At 43.8% G+C, this 11634-nt stretch overlaps 1 pseudogene; it reads left to right on the top strand.

The window, feature by feature from the left end:
* The first annotated feature begins 1624 nt into the window (after positions 1 to 1624).
* On the top strand, positions 1625 to 4663 carry LOC111772841 (MMS19 nucleotide excision repair protein homolog; annotated as a pseudogene).
* The last annotated feature ends 6971 nt before the right edge of the window (positions 4664 to 11634 follow it).

The raw sequence follows: 11634 nt of genomic DNA on the forward strand, positions 1-11634 counted from the left end.
TGGTTCAAGCTTTTGTCCTTGGGCTCGAGGTTTCATCCCTGGGGAGTACTTGGTTCTTTTCTGAAGTGTAGTAGCAAGGCTCCTTTTGGGGATTGGGCTAGATGGAATCCAGGTGCTGTCCTTTGTTTTTGGATTCCTTCTAGAGTCATGGCTAGGACTCCAGCAACTGTCTTGGGTTTTCAGAAGAATTTGAGAAATGGGATCCAAGTCATCTAAATGCCCTGAGGGTAGCCCTCCTGGCCGGGTTTATGCTTAAGAATGATGGGCCCCCTACTTGTGGATTTTTAACGAAGTGGGTGAAACAGATCAAGATTAGTTTGCAATTACAATGGCCATCACGGGGAACTTTTGATCTGCCCAAATTCATTTTTTCTTAAAACCAAATTCAAAGGCTCTACAGTTAAACAAAATAAATGGTATGTTTATTTTAATTGGCATCTGGATGCTTCCAAATGTGCAAAAAACTCTAAAATTTCCTCGCTATAAGACACCATATCTAAATTAGCCCAATTAACTAAGAAACTGAAGGAGAACAACAGTGCTTTGGAAGTCTTGTGTTCCTTGAGTCCCCCTCGCCCAACTTTCTGTCTCAGATGCCACCTTGTTTGTCTTTCTCAATGTATTTGCTTCAGGCTCCACTCCTTATGCCATCTTCCTCCTTCTCTTTTGCAGCTCCACTCCTATTCATTTGTTAGGCTGAGAGTTCCTAGAAAAATTATAACCTGCTGTTTCTTTCTCCAAAAATGAGGAAATGATTCTAGAATTTGACAGCGTGCAAATAAAAATCTTCAGTAAAAACAGAAGAAACCCCACATAACTCTTTAGCCATCTGAGCATGTAATCTTCTAGAAGCGTAACTTGAATCTCACTATTCTTTTGAGTTTTGTAGCTGAGATATGGTTAAAATTTTTAACATAAAAGCTATAAGATCTCTGTTTATGTCTGTATATGTGGCTATGGATACATTTTATATATATATATATATCTGATATATATATTTGATATTTTTTTAACTCCAGACAATATTACCAAAATTAATTTGTAAGAGAGCTCTACTTAATCAGCTTTGGATTAAGTGCTTATAAACTAAGTATTCTCTAATCTCAGAAATGTAATAGAAACTAACCCAAATGCTTTTCAAGTTTATGTGATCTAGTATTAATCTTTAGTAAACAGAAGTTAGCTTAAGGTTGTTTATTTAGTTAAAGCAGGCATGCCATTAGAGTTATCAACACTGAGTGTAATGCAGACATACAACTTTCATTCTACCCGGATTTATTAAGCTCATGTTATCTCTGTTATAAAGCTCATCAGCAAAATAATAATAATAACATAAGATGATGGCTAATTGCTTTAATATCACATGGAGGTTTTGTGAGTAATCTAAACATAATTGTTGGCAATAAATGACTTCAATAGATAAAAATGGGATAAGCATTTTTGGGTGCAATAATTACATTTTCTGGTATTTGTGCTTGAAAAGTAGCTTCCAAAATCTTTTTGGTAACTTGAAACTTTAGAGATTTTTCTAACTTAAATTAAATGATGGAATTTTATTGAATATCTGGATGATTTTATAAACAAGATAAGATACTTAAACATTAATTATTGCATGGTTTGCATCATGGCCGCCACCACTGCTCTGGAGGTGGTGGCACCTACGGCACCCTGTGGGCCCTCGTGCACGACTTTGTCATGGGTGAGCAGGAGGGCCCCTTGACCAAGTGGCTGCAGACATGAAATCTGGGAGCTATACAGTGTTAAAAGTGGTGGAAGCCCTTGGCTCCTCTCTAGAGAATCCAGAACCACGATCTCAGGCACAATGAATCCAGCTTTTGCCACAGATGCTATCCCAGCATCACTCCTTGCTCCTAGAGATGGAATTTGTTCACCTGATCTTCTTCTTTGAGAACTGGCTGAAGGACCACCATCTTGTGATCCCATCTGTCCTGCAGGGTTTGAGAGCACTAAGCCTGTGTGTGTCCCAACACCCAGGACTGGCTGTCTCTGTGCTTAAAGCCATCTTCCAGGTGGCCCACATACAGTCCCTGCCACAAGTGGACTGACACACTGTATATACTATCATCAGCAACTTCACACGTACCTGGGAAGAAGAGCCAAAGGGCCTAGGAGCTGACTTCACCTTTGGCTTCAGGTGATGGTTGGGGAAGAGGATCCCTGTAATCTTCTGGTGGCCTTCCACATCGTCCATGACCTCATCTCCAGGGACTATCGTCTGGGACCCTTTGTGGAAGAGTTGTTTGAAGTGACATCTTGTTATTTCCCTACTGATTTTACCCCTCCACCTAATGACCCCATGGTATGCAGAGAGAAGATCTCATCTTGAGTTTTTGAGCTGTGCTGGCTTCTACACCACAATTTGCTAAGTTCCTGCTGCCCCTGCTGATTGAGAAAGTGGATCCCAAGATTCTGAGTGTCAAGATGGATTCTCTACAGACTCTGAATGCTTGCCATTCTTTGTAAGGACAGAAGGAACTGAAGGACTTCCTCCCCATCCTTTGGGTTTCTATCACAGGGAGATGTTCCAGAAAGCAAGTGAGTGGGTGGAGACTGAGGGCCAACCAGCCCTCCACTCCCTGACTGCATGTGTGGCTCACTCTGTGCCAAGGGCTGATGCTGAGGACCTCCTGGACTCTTTCGTTAGCAACATTCTACAGGACTGCAGGCACCATCTGTGTGAACCGGACCTGAAACAGGTATAGCCTAGTTCCAAACTGCTGCAGGCTGCTGCATGGGCCTCTGCCCAGACCTGTGACCACATCACCAGCAACATGCTGCCTTTACTGCTAGAACAGTTCCACAGGCACAGGCAGAGCAACCCGTGGCAGACAATCCTCGAAATGATCCTGGGTTTCTTGAAGCTGCAACAGAAACGGAGCTATGAAGACAAGGATGAAAGGCCTCTGAGTGGCTTCAAGGACCAGCTGTGCTCACTGGTATTCATGGCCTTGACAGACCCTGACAGCCAGCTTCAGCTTGTTAGCATCAGTACACTCAGAGTCTTGGGTGCCCAGCCAGGTCTCCTGCATCCCAGAGACTTAGAGCTGGTGGTGGGTCACCTATATAGACCGAGCTTCCTGGAGGAGGATTCCCAAAGTTGCAGGGTGGCAGTACTGGAAGCATCAGGTATCCTGGCCACTCTCTACCCTGTGGCCTTCAGCAGCCACCCAGTGCCCAAGCTTGCTGAGGAGCTGTGCTTGGGGGAGTCAGATGTGGCCAAAGGGGATGGTCCCACCAAATGCTGCATCTGTGCTGTCTCCAGCCCTTGTCAGCTGTATCAACACATCCCGGCCTTGTCAAGGAGACTGCCTCTGCTGCTTTAGCATCTCTGCCAGATGAACCAAGGGAATATGGCTGCGGGACCGAGTGAAGTTATTGCTATCTGTCAAAGCCTCCAGCAGGTGGTGGAAAAATGCCAGCTAGACCCCATGCGTTGTTGGTATTTCCATCAGACAGCTCTACCCTGCCTGCCTGCCTTGGCTGTGCAGGCTTCTCTGCCAGAGAAGGGGCACTCAGTTCTGCGAAAAGTGCTGTTGGTGGATGAGGTCTTGGCCACCATGGTGTCTGTCCTTGGCACTGCCACCACCCACTCGAGCCCTGACTTAGCTGCCCAGAGTGTTGCCCGCATTGTGCCCCTCTTCTTGGATGGCAACGTCTCCCTTCTGCCTGCAAACAGTGTCCCTTCCCTTGCAGATTCCATCCATCCCAAGATGGCTCTTCAGGGCAGAGGTGGCTGGTTGTACTGCTCATGGCCTTCGTCTGCTCCCTGCCTCGAAATGTGGAAATGCCTCAGCTGAACCAACTCATGCAGGAGCTTTTAGAGCTGAGCTGCTGCCACAGCTACCCCGTCTCCACCAGCCCTGCCAAGTGCTTTGCAGGACTCCTCAACAGGCACCCCGCAGGGCAACAGCTGGAGGAATTCCTACAGCTGGCTGTGGACAGAGTGGAGGCTGGGCTGGGCTCTGGGCCTTGGACTCAGGCCTTCACACTGCTTCTCTTGGTAACAAAGGCCCTATAGCTCAGATATCCTCCTCTCAGCTCCTGCCTTACAGGCTGGCTCATGGCTCCTGAGTGATCCATGATCCGTGATCCATGATGGCTTCCCTCTGCTCGTGGCTGACTGCACTGAGTGTTCACTCATGCTGGCCAAGCTGAAGTGAGGATCACGTTGCACCAGCGGTTCTTCACAGACAATGTGCATGCTTTGGTCCAGGGCTTCCATGCTGCTCCTCAAGATGTGAAGGCAAATTAGGATGCTTAAGCCTGTACTCTTGCCAGAGCTGCCTGCGCTGCTTTCCTTGCTGCTGGAGGCCCTGTCCCGCCCCCAGTCTATGGTACAGCTCTCCACCCTCAGCTGCCTTTAGCCTCTTCTACTAGAAGCACCCCAAGTCATGAGTCTTCACGTTGACACCCTCGTCATCAAATTCCTGAACCTCAGCTCTAGCCCTTCCATGGCTGTCCAGAGTGCTGCACTGCAGTGTATGCTTGCTCTCACTCACCTGCCCAGCCCTGTGCTGCTGCTCTACAAACCACAGGTGATCGGGGCCTTCCCAAGCCCTCAGATGACAAGAAGAGACTGGAACACCAGGAAGCAGTGTCAGCCAGGACAGAGTGGCTTCTGCCGGGCAGCCCTGGAAGCTGAGCCCTCGGTCCTGGCCTAGACTGTTCTGACAGACAATCTCACCTAGGTAACTGTTCAGCCATCTTACCCAAGGCAGGGAGACCACTGGCCTTTGACTGCCTTTCCCACAGACACGGTACAAATGCTGGGCCTCTGTTGCATGGCTGTACAAGAAACACAGGAATCCTGATTTCTAATGAATATGTGAAGTAACTAAGTGTGAGACCACTTGTGTTTGAAGAAAGATCTTGGTCTTGGGGCTCTTCCATTTATATGTCAGGAAAAGGGAGACATGCTGCTGAAGGGTGAATGCCAATGAGTGTGGCCCTGAGGACCAGGGATGATGGATGTGTGTACCTCCTGGAGACTAAAGATTTCTTTTGGTAAAAAGTTAATTGATTAATTAATTTTTAAAAATTACTGAACATAGTCATCTGCTTTTGGCTTCCTTTACAAAGAAACTAAAGATATTTGGACCTGTTGGTAAACGTTTTGTGCTACCTTGGAAATTGATTATAAGGGAAATATATTTCTAGGAATTATACAATGTATGCATAAATTTGCCAATAGCAGACCATTCATAATTGTTTAAAGCTATAAAAAGAAGGGAAACTTCTCCAGATGGAAGGAAAATAGGATGTGTGTTTCAGGAAAAGAAGGTATGAGGAATGGAAATGCATTCTGTTGAGGGCAAAGAAACCTATATTGTCCTAAAGAGAGACTGGCTATTTTGGAACAGGAAGGGAAAAGAATAGGACAAAATCTGAATATAAATATAAAATTGAGGAAGGTTTATGGAAAGGTATTTTGGGAAAGGAATTTTATGTGTGGGCAGGACTAGCTAAGATTGGAATGAGTGAGTTTTAAATATCAAGAGTAAGCTGATGCAAAACTTAAAATTTGGCTTTCTTTTCGTTAAAAGAACAAGGTTTTCTTGGACTACTGGTCTGCTTTTGATAACACACTGTGAAAGATTCTTTACCTTATAAGTCATATGCCTAGAAAACAAAGATTTGTGTTTTATCTAAAAGATTTTCAGTTTTGTTTTGATTAGGTCTTTCTTCAGGAAAACTGTTTCCTTAATATTAAAGGAGTTACATTTTAATTACAACTATGTAACCTTATGTATTTGCCTTTGAAATCTTGCATTGTTACTTTGGTCAAATAGATATGATGTTATCACTTGTAATTGTAGTTACTACCTAAAAATGTATGTCATAAACATGCTCAAATTTCCTTGTCAGTTGACTTATAATGAACCCTCATCGGATCCTTAACAATTGTCTTTTTTTGAAGTCTTTTGTCAGTTACAGACAGTTATTGTTGTATTCTTATGCTTTTAAAAGTATGTTTCATCTTCAAAGAGTTTCAGGGAGAAGACATTGACAAGTACTCTGGAATAAAGATTTGTGATAATTTTAAGATTATAGCACTGAACTGGATCAGAATTTTTAAAACTTGAATGGAAAACTGATTACTTTAATGTTTTGCTTTCCAGATGTAAAAGACCCCTTTTTCTCCTCTCTTTTAAGCTGTCTATAACTTACAGCAGTTTGGTAAATTGTAACTCCAAAACAAGGTCTAAAGAATTTATCTTTTTCTCCCTACCATATCTCTCCAGAACTCAGAATCTCTTAAGTATTCTTTTCAAGACAATATATGCATTTCTACAAATTCAGTGAGAACCTGTTCCCCTTCTAACACGACACCATGGAAATAATGGCTATGTCACCAAGGCTTTCACAGATTGTCATAGTCAAGAAAGATGTACATAGACTCAGAAATGACCAGACAGCTTTAAGAAACTGCTTGAAAAAACAGGCCTAGTACTTTGCCTACAAGGTTCTAACAAAGCAACCTTAAAAAGAATTTCTATGGTCAATCTCTGTTCTTGCTGCATTTATATAAATAACCAGGCCAAGTTTAATACAAACAAATTAGTTTTACTATCATTATCTTTAAGAAAAAATGGGAGTAATTCTGGAGAGAGAAATTATGTTTGTCCCTTCATAGATATTAAGTTCTAGTCCTATTAATTGTCTTTAAGGTTTTGTGATACACTTGTAAGCTGGACTGGATCCTAAATTCTTCTGATTTCCTTAAATGTCTGGCTACAACTTTCCAAACTACCGTTTCCAGTTTTCACTGCCCTTCAAAGCTCTTGCGGAGGGACTATACCGGGTGGAAACAAAATTTTGGGGACTCATGCCTTGGGTACACACCTCACAGATAAAGAAGGCTCCACCTGACATCTGGTCCTGTACCAACACCGGAGACATTCATACAATGGATTGGAGGAGAAGCAGCTAACATCTGAGGCAGACAGCTTTCCCAAAATGACTGGACCAGGCCTGTACACTGTTTACTTGATGTTGCTTCTTACCTTATGTTCTCTCTCTCTTTCCTGTGAAGACAATGCTCTTATCTGCATTTGCTGAATATCTGGTGAAAGGTAGAAAGCTCTCCCATTCTTGGATTTGTCATCAGAAATCTTAATCTATCTAGGACAGAAATGACCTCTTAGTTCCCACAGAGTATTTTTACTGGAATCCCAAGTGCTACTATATGGTTCAATTGTTCCACAGGCCTACTTTATGAAGTTAGGGACTAAGCCCACTTCATTTGGTTTCTTGTTTCAGTTTAACCCACCCCTAGGATGGGAAAATGAGACCTCTCGAATAGCCATATAAGAAAATTTCCGGGACCACCAATGTAAATCAGGCCATTTATAAACTTCTTGACATACATTTATATTTAGGTAACCTCTCAGTATGTAAGAACATAATGCCTGAGCTTTGGTTAAATTATGCTAATGCCTTTATGCCAATGAATGAGTCCATAGACACCATCACTTCTGTGGGAGCCTTATGGTTATAACTTCCTGTGTGGGAGTTTGGGGAATGGCCTTTATGCTTGGCTGACTCATCGTTTTGACAGCTGAAGAATATAAGGAGAGTGTGCCTTTGCTGTATTCACTGTCCTATTCTCTCTACATTAAGCCTCTCATTGGTCCATCCCCTTAAACCTCAATAACCGCCTTAAATAAGAGCTTCCAGGAGGCATGATGATTCTGGGTTTGCCTCTGTGTAGAAAACTTTCTTTCCATGTATTGAAGTGACTGCCAATCAACAAATGATCAAGAATCTTACCCTGACACTAGCAGAGTTGGCCAACTCTGCAGCCAAGGCATTTTCAGCTCAGCAACGCTTGCTTAACTCATTGGGCAAGGTAGTTTTGAATAATTGTATAGACTTTAATTATACGCTTACTGAGCAAGGAGGTGTCTGTGCAATAGCAAACACCTCCTATTGCACGTGGATAAATGCCTCTGGGGAGGTAGAGACCCAATTACATAATATTAGGGAGCAGGCACATTGGGTACAATAAATTTCATCTGAAAATCCACTGTCTTTGGATGTATTCAGCTGGTTACCTTCAGGTCTGGGCTCCTGGTTTGGAACTATCCTGCAAATTGGATTTATAGTATTGCTCTTGATCTTGCTTTGTATATTTGTTGTAAAGTTCTGTACTTGTTGCCTGTTGAACCTTTGTAAAGATGACATACCTAATAAGGTGATGCTAGCCCAGCACCTCCAGATGATTTCCAAAGCCTACAACCTCAGAAAAATATAGACTCTGGCTAACAAATGCCTGAGAATTCTCCCTCATTCCTTTCCTTGTTACTGAAATGTGGCCTCAGACTGTGCACCTTCTCTTCCACGTAGGACATGACAACTGGGAAAGATCCTTCCTGGCACTGAGGGACAAAGGCTACCAAACTCAGGAGACCTGACTCTTGGCCAGTGATGCTCTTAGGGAAGGATCTTTATCCAAAGGGATAAATGTGAAATTAATAAAACAAACCTCAACTAAATTGGAGTCAGGAAGGCCTGTAAGGGGAGGTCTCATGCTCTGTCATACATGATCAATTACTCCAAACAGAAGGAGATGTCTGCATGCATCTCTGACAGGAACGTGTTTGTTACATTACTATGCAGCAGAGGGAAGGAAGATTTCCCTGCCTTGCAACAGCCCAGCCAATGAGAGACCATAGCAATGCAACCAGTGGAAACCCTGTACACTTTGGACTCCCAGTTTCCTACAATGGACTCTGTATATTATCGCTCCTCCCCAGCTCCCCATTTCTGGGGAGCTTCTGAATCAGACAGATATGGCTTAGGATTCTGCCACTGCCTCTTTCCAGCTTCATGACACCATTGGAGATGGTATAGCTCTCCACAGCTACATTACCTCAACCCTCTAGGGGTTTTTTGGTGCTTTTTTTTTTTTTTTTTTGAGGAAAATTAGCTCTGATCTAACATCTGCTACCAAGCCTCCTCTTTTTGCTTAGGAAGATTGGCCCTGAACTAATATCTCTGCCCATCTTCCACTACTTTATATGTGGGATGCCTGTCACAGAATGGCTTGATGAGCAGTGCATAGGTCCATATCTGGGATCCGTACAGACAAAGCCCAGGCTGCCCAAGTGGAGTGTAAACCTAACCACTATGCCACTGGACCAGCCCCTCAACCTTCGTTTTTTAGCTGATTGTTTCATGGCTGGACACCTAACTCTGGCTGGACACCCGCTATATGTTTGAACCTGATCCCCAAAGTGATGGTATTTGGAGGTGGGGCCTTGGGGAGGTGTTTCAGTCATGAGGGTGGAGCCCTCATGAATTGGATTAATCCTCTTCTAAGAAGAGCGCCCAGAGAGCTCTCTTGCCCCTTCCACCATGTGAGAACACAGCAAGAAGATGGCTGTCCATAAACAAGGAAGTCGGCTTCTCACCAGGCACCGAAGCTACCCGCATATGTAAGAAATAAATGTTTGTTGTTTAAACCAGTCTATGCTGTTTTTGTTGTAGCAGCCCAAAGGAGCAATGACAGAAATTGGTACCAAGAAGCCGGGATGCTGCTGTAACAAATGCCTAAAGGTATGGAAGTGGCGTTTGAACTGGGGAATAGGCAGAGGCTGGAAGAGTTTTGAGGTATATGCCAGAAAAAGCCTAGGTTGCCATGAATAGACCTTTACAGGCAATTCTGATGAGAGCTCAGAACAAAAAGAGGAGAGCTGAAAAGGAAGCCTCAATCTTCTTCGAGAATATCTGAGGAATCATGAGCGGAATGCTTGTCGACATGGACAGGAAGGTCTGATTGAGGTCTCACACAGACATGAGAAACATGTTTTGGACGCTGGAAGAAAGGCAGTCCTGTTATGAAGTGGCAAAGCTCTTGGCTGAATTGTGTTTGTGCTCTAGTGTCTTGTGGGAGGTAGAATTTGCCAGCACTGAAATTGGATAGTCAGCTGAAGAAATTTCCAAGCAAAGCAGATAAGCAAAATGTAAAAGTGCAGCTTGGCTCCTCCTCATGGCTTATAGTAAGATGCCAGACAGGAGAGATGGCTGAATGCACAATTTAAAGATTTGAAGAATTCTCAGCCTATTCATACGGCAAATAGTGAAAACACTAGGAGTGTGGTCAAGAACTATCTGATGACTGTTTCCTCCACGTCTTTTCACATATCTGTTGAAACCTTGCTGTTCTTGAAGCCAACACTTCTGACTCGGAAAGGAATTTAGGGATCTATAATTGCTGAGCTTCTCTTACCTCATCTGTAAAATGGGAATAATAATAGTACCTTCCTTGTAGGATTGCTCTGAGGATGATACGTAATAATGTATGAAAAACCACCAGTGGAGTTCTGGAAACATAGTATGTGCTTAATAAATCACAGCCATTAGCTTCCTGTAAATTTTCTGTCTCCCAAATAAACCACCAATTTATTAAGAATTCAAGTCATTCCTGGTACCCTATCCCTCCGTCACTCTATAAACACACCAATCCGATGAGTCCTTCAAATTGACTGGGACATATGAGCCCCCTGATACCACCAGTCTCTGAAAAGTGCCAGACTCCCTTTCTTTGCACTGCTGTCCACAGGTTAAGGTGGGTGGGTGGGGAGAGTAGGGCGGTGGCCCTTGTCAAGAAGTGGTGCCTACTGGGTGGTCGTAAGACCACCATGAGGAGATGGAAGACCTTTCTTGCCTCTCTGCTGGGTGGATGTTCTGAGCCCCAGGACGGCTCTCTACACCTGCATTAGTAAAGTTGGAAACAGACAACGGTTTTGTTCTGTTGATAGTTCTAGAGAAACCTACCCTTTATGCTAACATACACATGTTGACAGACCATATCTACTTAAGTTATTGAGTGCACTGTGTCCCCCAAGTTTGGTAAAAGACTGGAGACTTATTGAATATCAAACTCACACTTTTCCTCACACTCATGGCCCTGAGCGAGGAACAACAGGAATGCACAAGTGGGTTTTTTTCACTATTTGCCAAAATGATCGTTGTTTACTTTCTACCTTAAATGCCTTCTCTCTACAAAGCCTCCTCTGAGTCCTTCAGTTAGAATGCTCTCACTGTGATGGAGAAATCCCAGGTGGTCTGACTGGGTCACCTGCCTCTCCCCCCCTCCCCCTACCATAGACTGTGAGCTTACTTTTATGGATAATCATTGCAGCTAATATTTATTGAAGGCTGTCCTATTTCAGGCTCCCTCATAAATGTTTTAAAAGGATTATCTCATTTGCTCATCAAACAACCCTTTCAGGTGGTACTGTTACTCATCCTCCCTTCACAGATAAGGAAATTAAGGCCAAAGACAGCTAAATAATAAATCCAAGTTCACCCAACTACGAAGAATAGGGTCTGCCTGAACCCAAGGCCATGGCATAACCACTGCCCCATACTGCCTCTAGGAAGGGAAAGAGGACGTCTCTTACCCATCATTGCTACCCTACCCTGCCCAGGTGAGTGCCTGGAACAGGGATATGCTTAGTCAGTGCTGATCGGTACTGAGTGGAGCAGAAATGCCAGGAATGGTGAGCGTCTTTCCTATGACTGATTGCTGTCTGACTTCTCTGCTATGAAGAGGAGGAAAGTGCTGGAGCAAACACATTCCTCTGGCTTGTAGCTCTCTCTGATCTT

The sequence above is a fragment of the Equus caballus genome, chromosome 3 (assembly GCF_041296265.1).
Source record: "Equus caballus isolate H_3958 breed thoroughbred chromosome 3, TB-T2T, whole genome shotgun sequence".
Classification (NCBI taxonomy): Eukaryota; Metazoa; Chordata; class Mammalia; order Perissodactyla; family Equidae; genus Equus; species Equus caballus.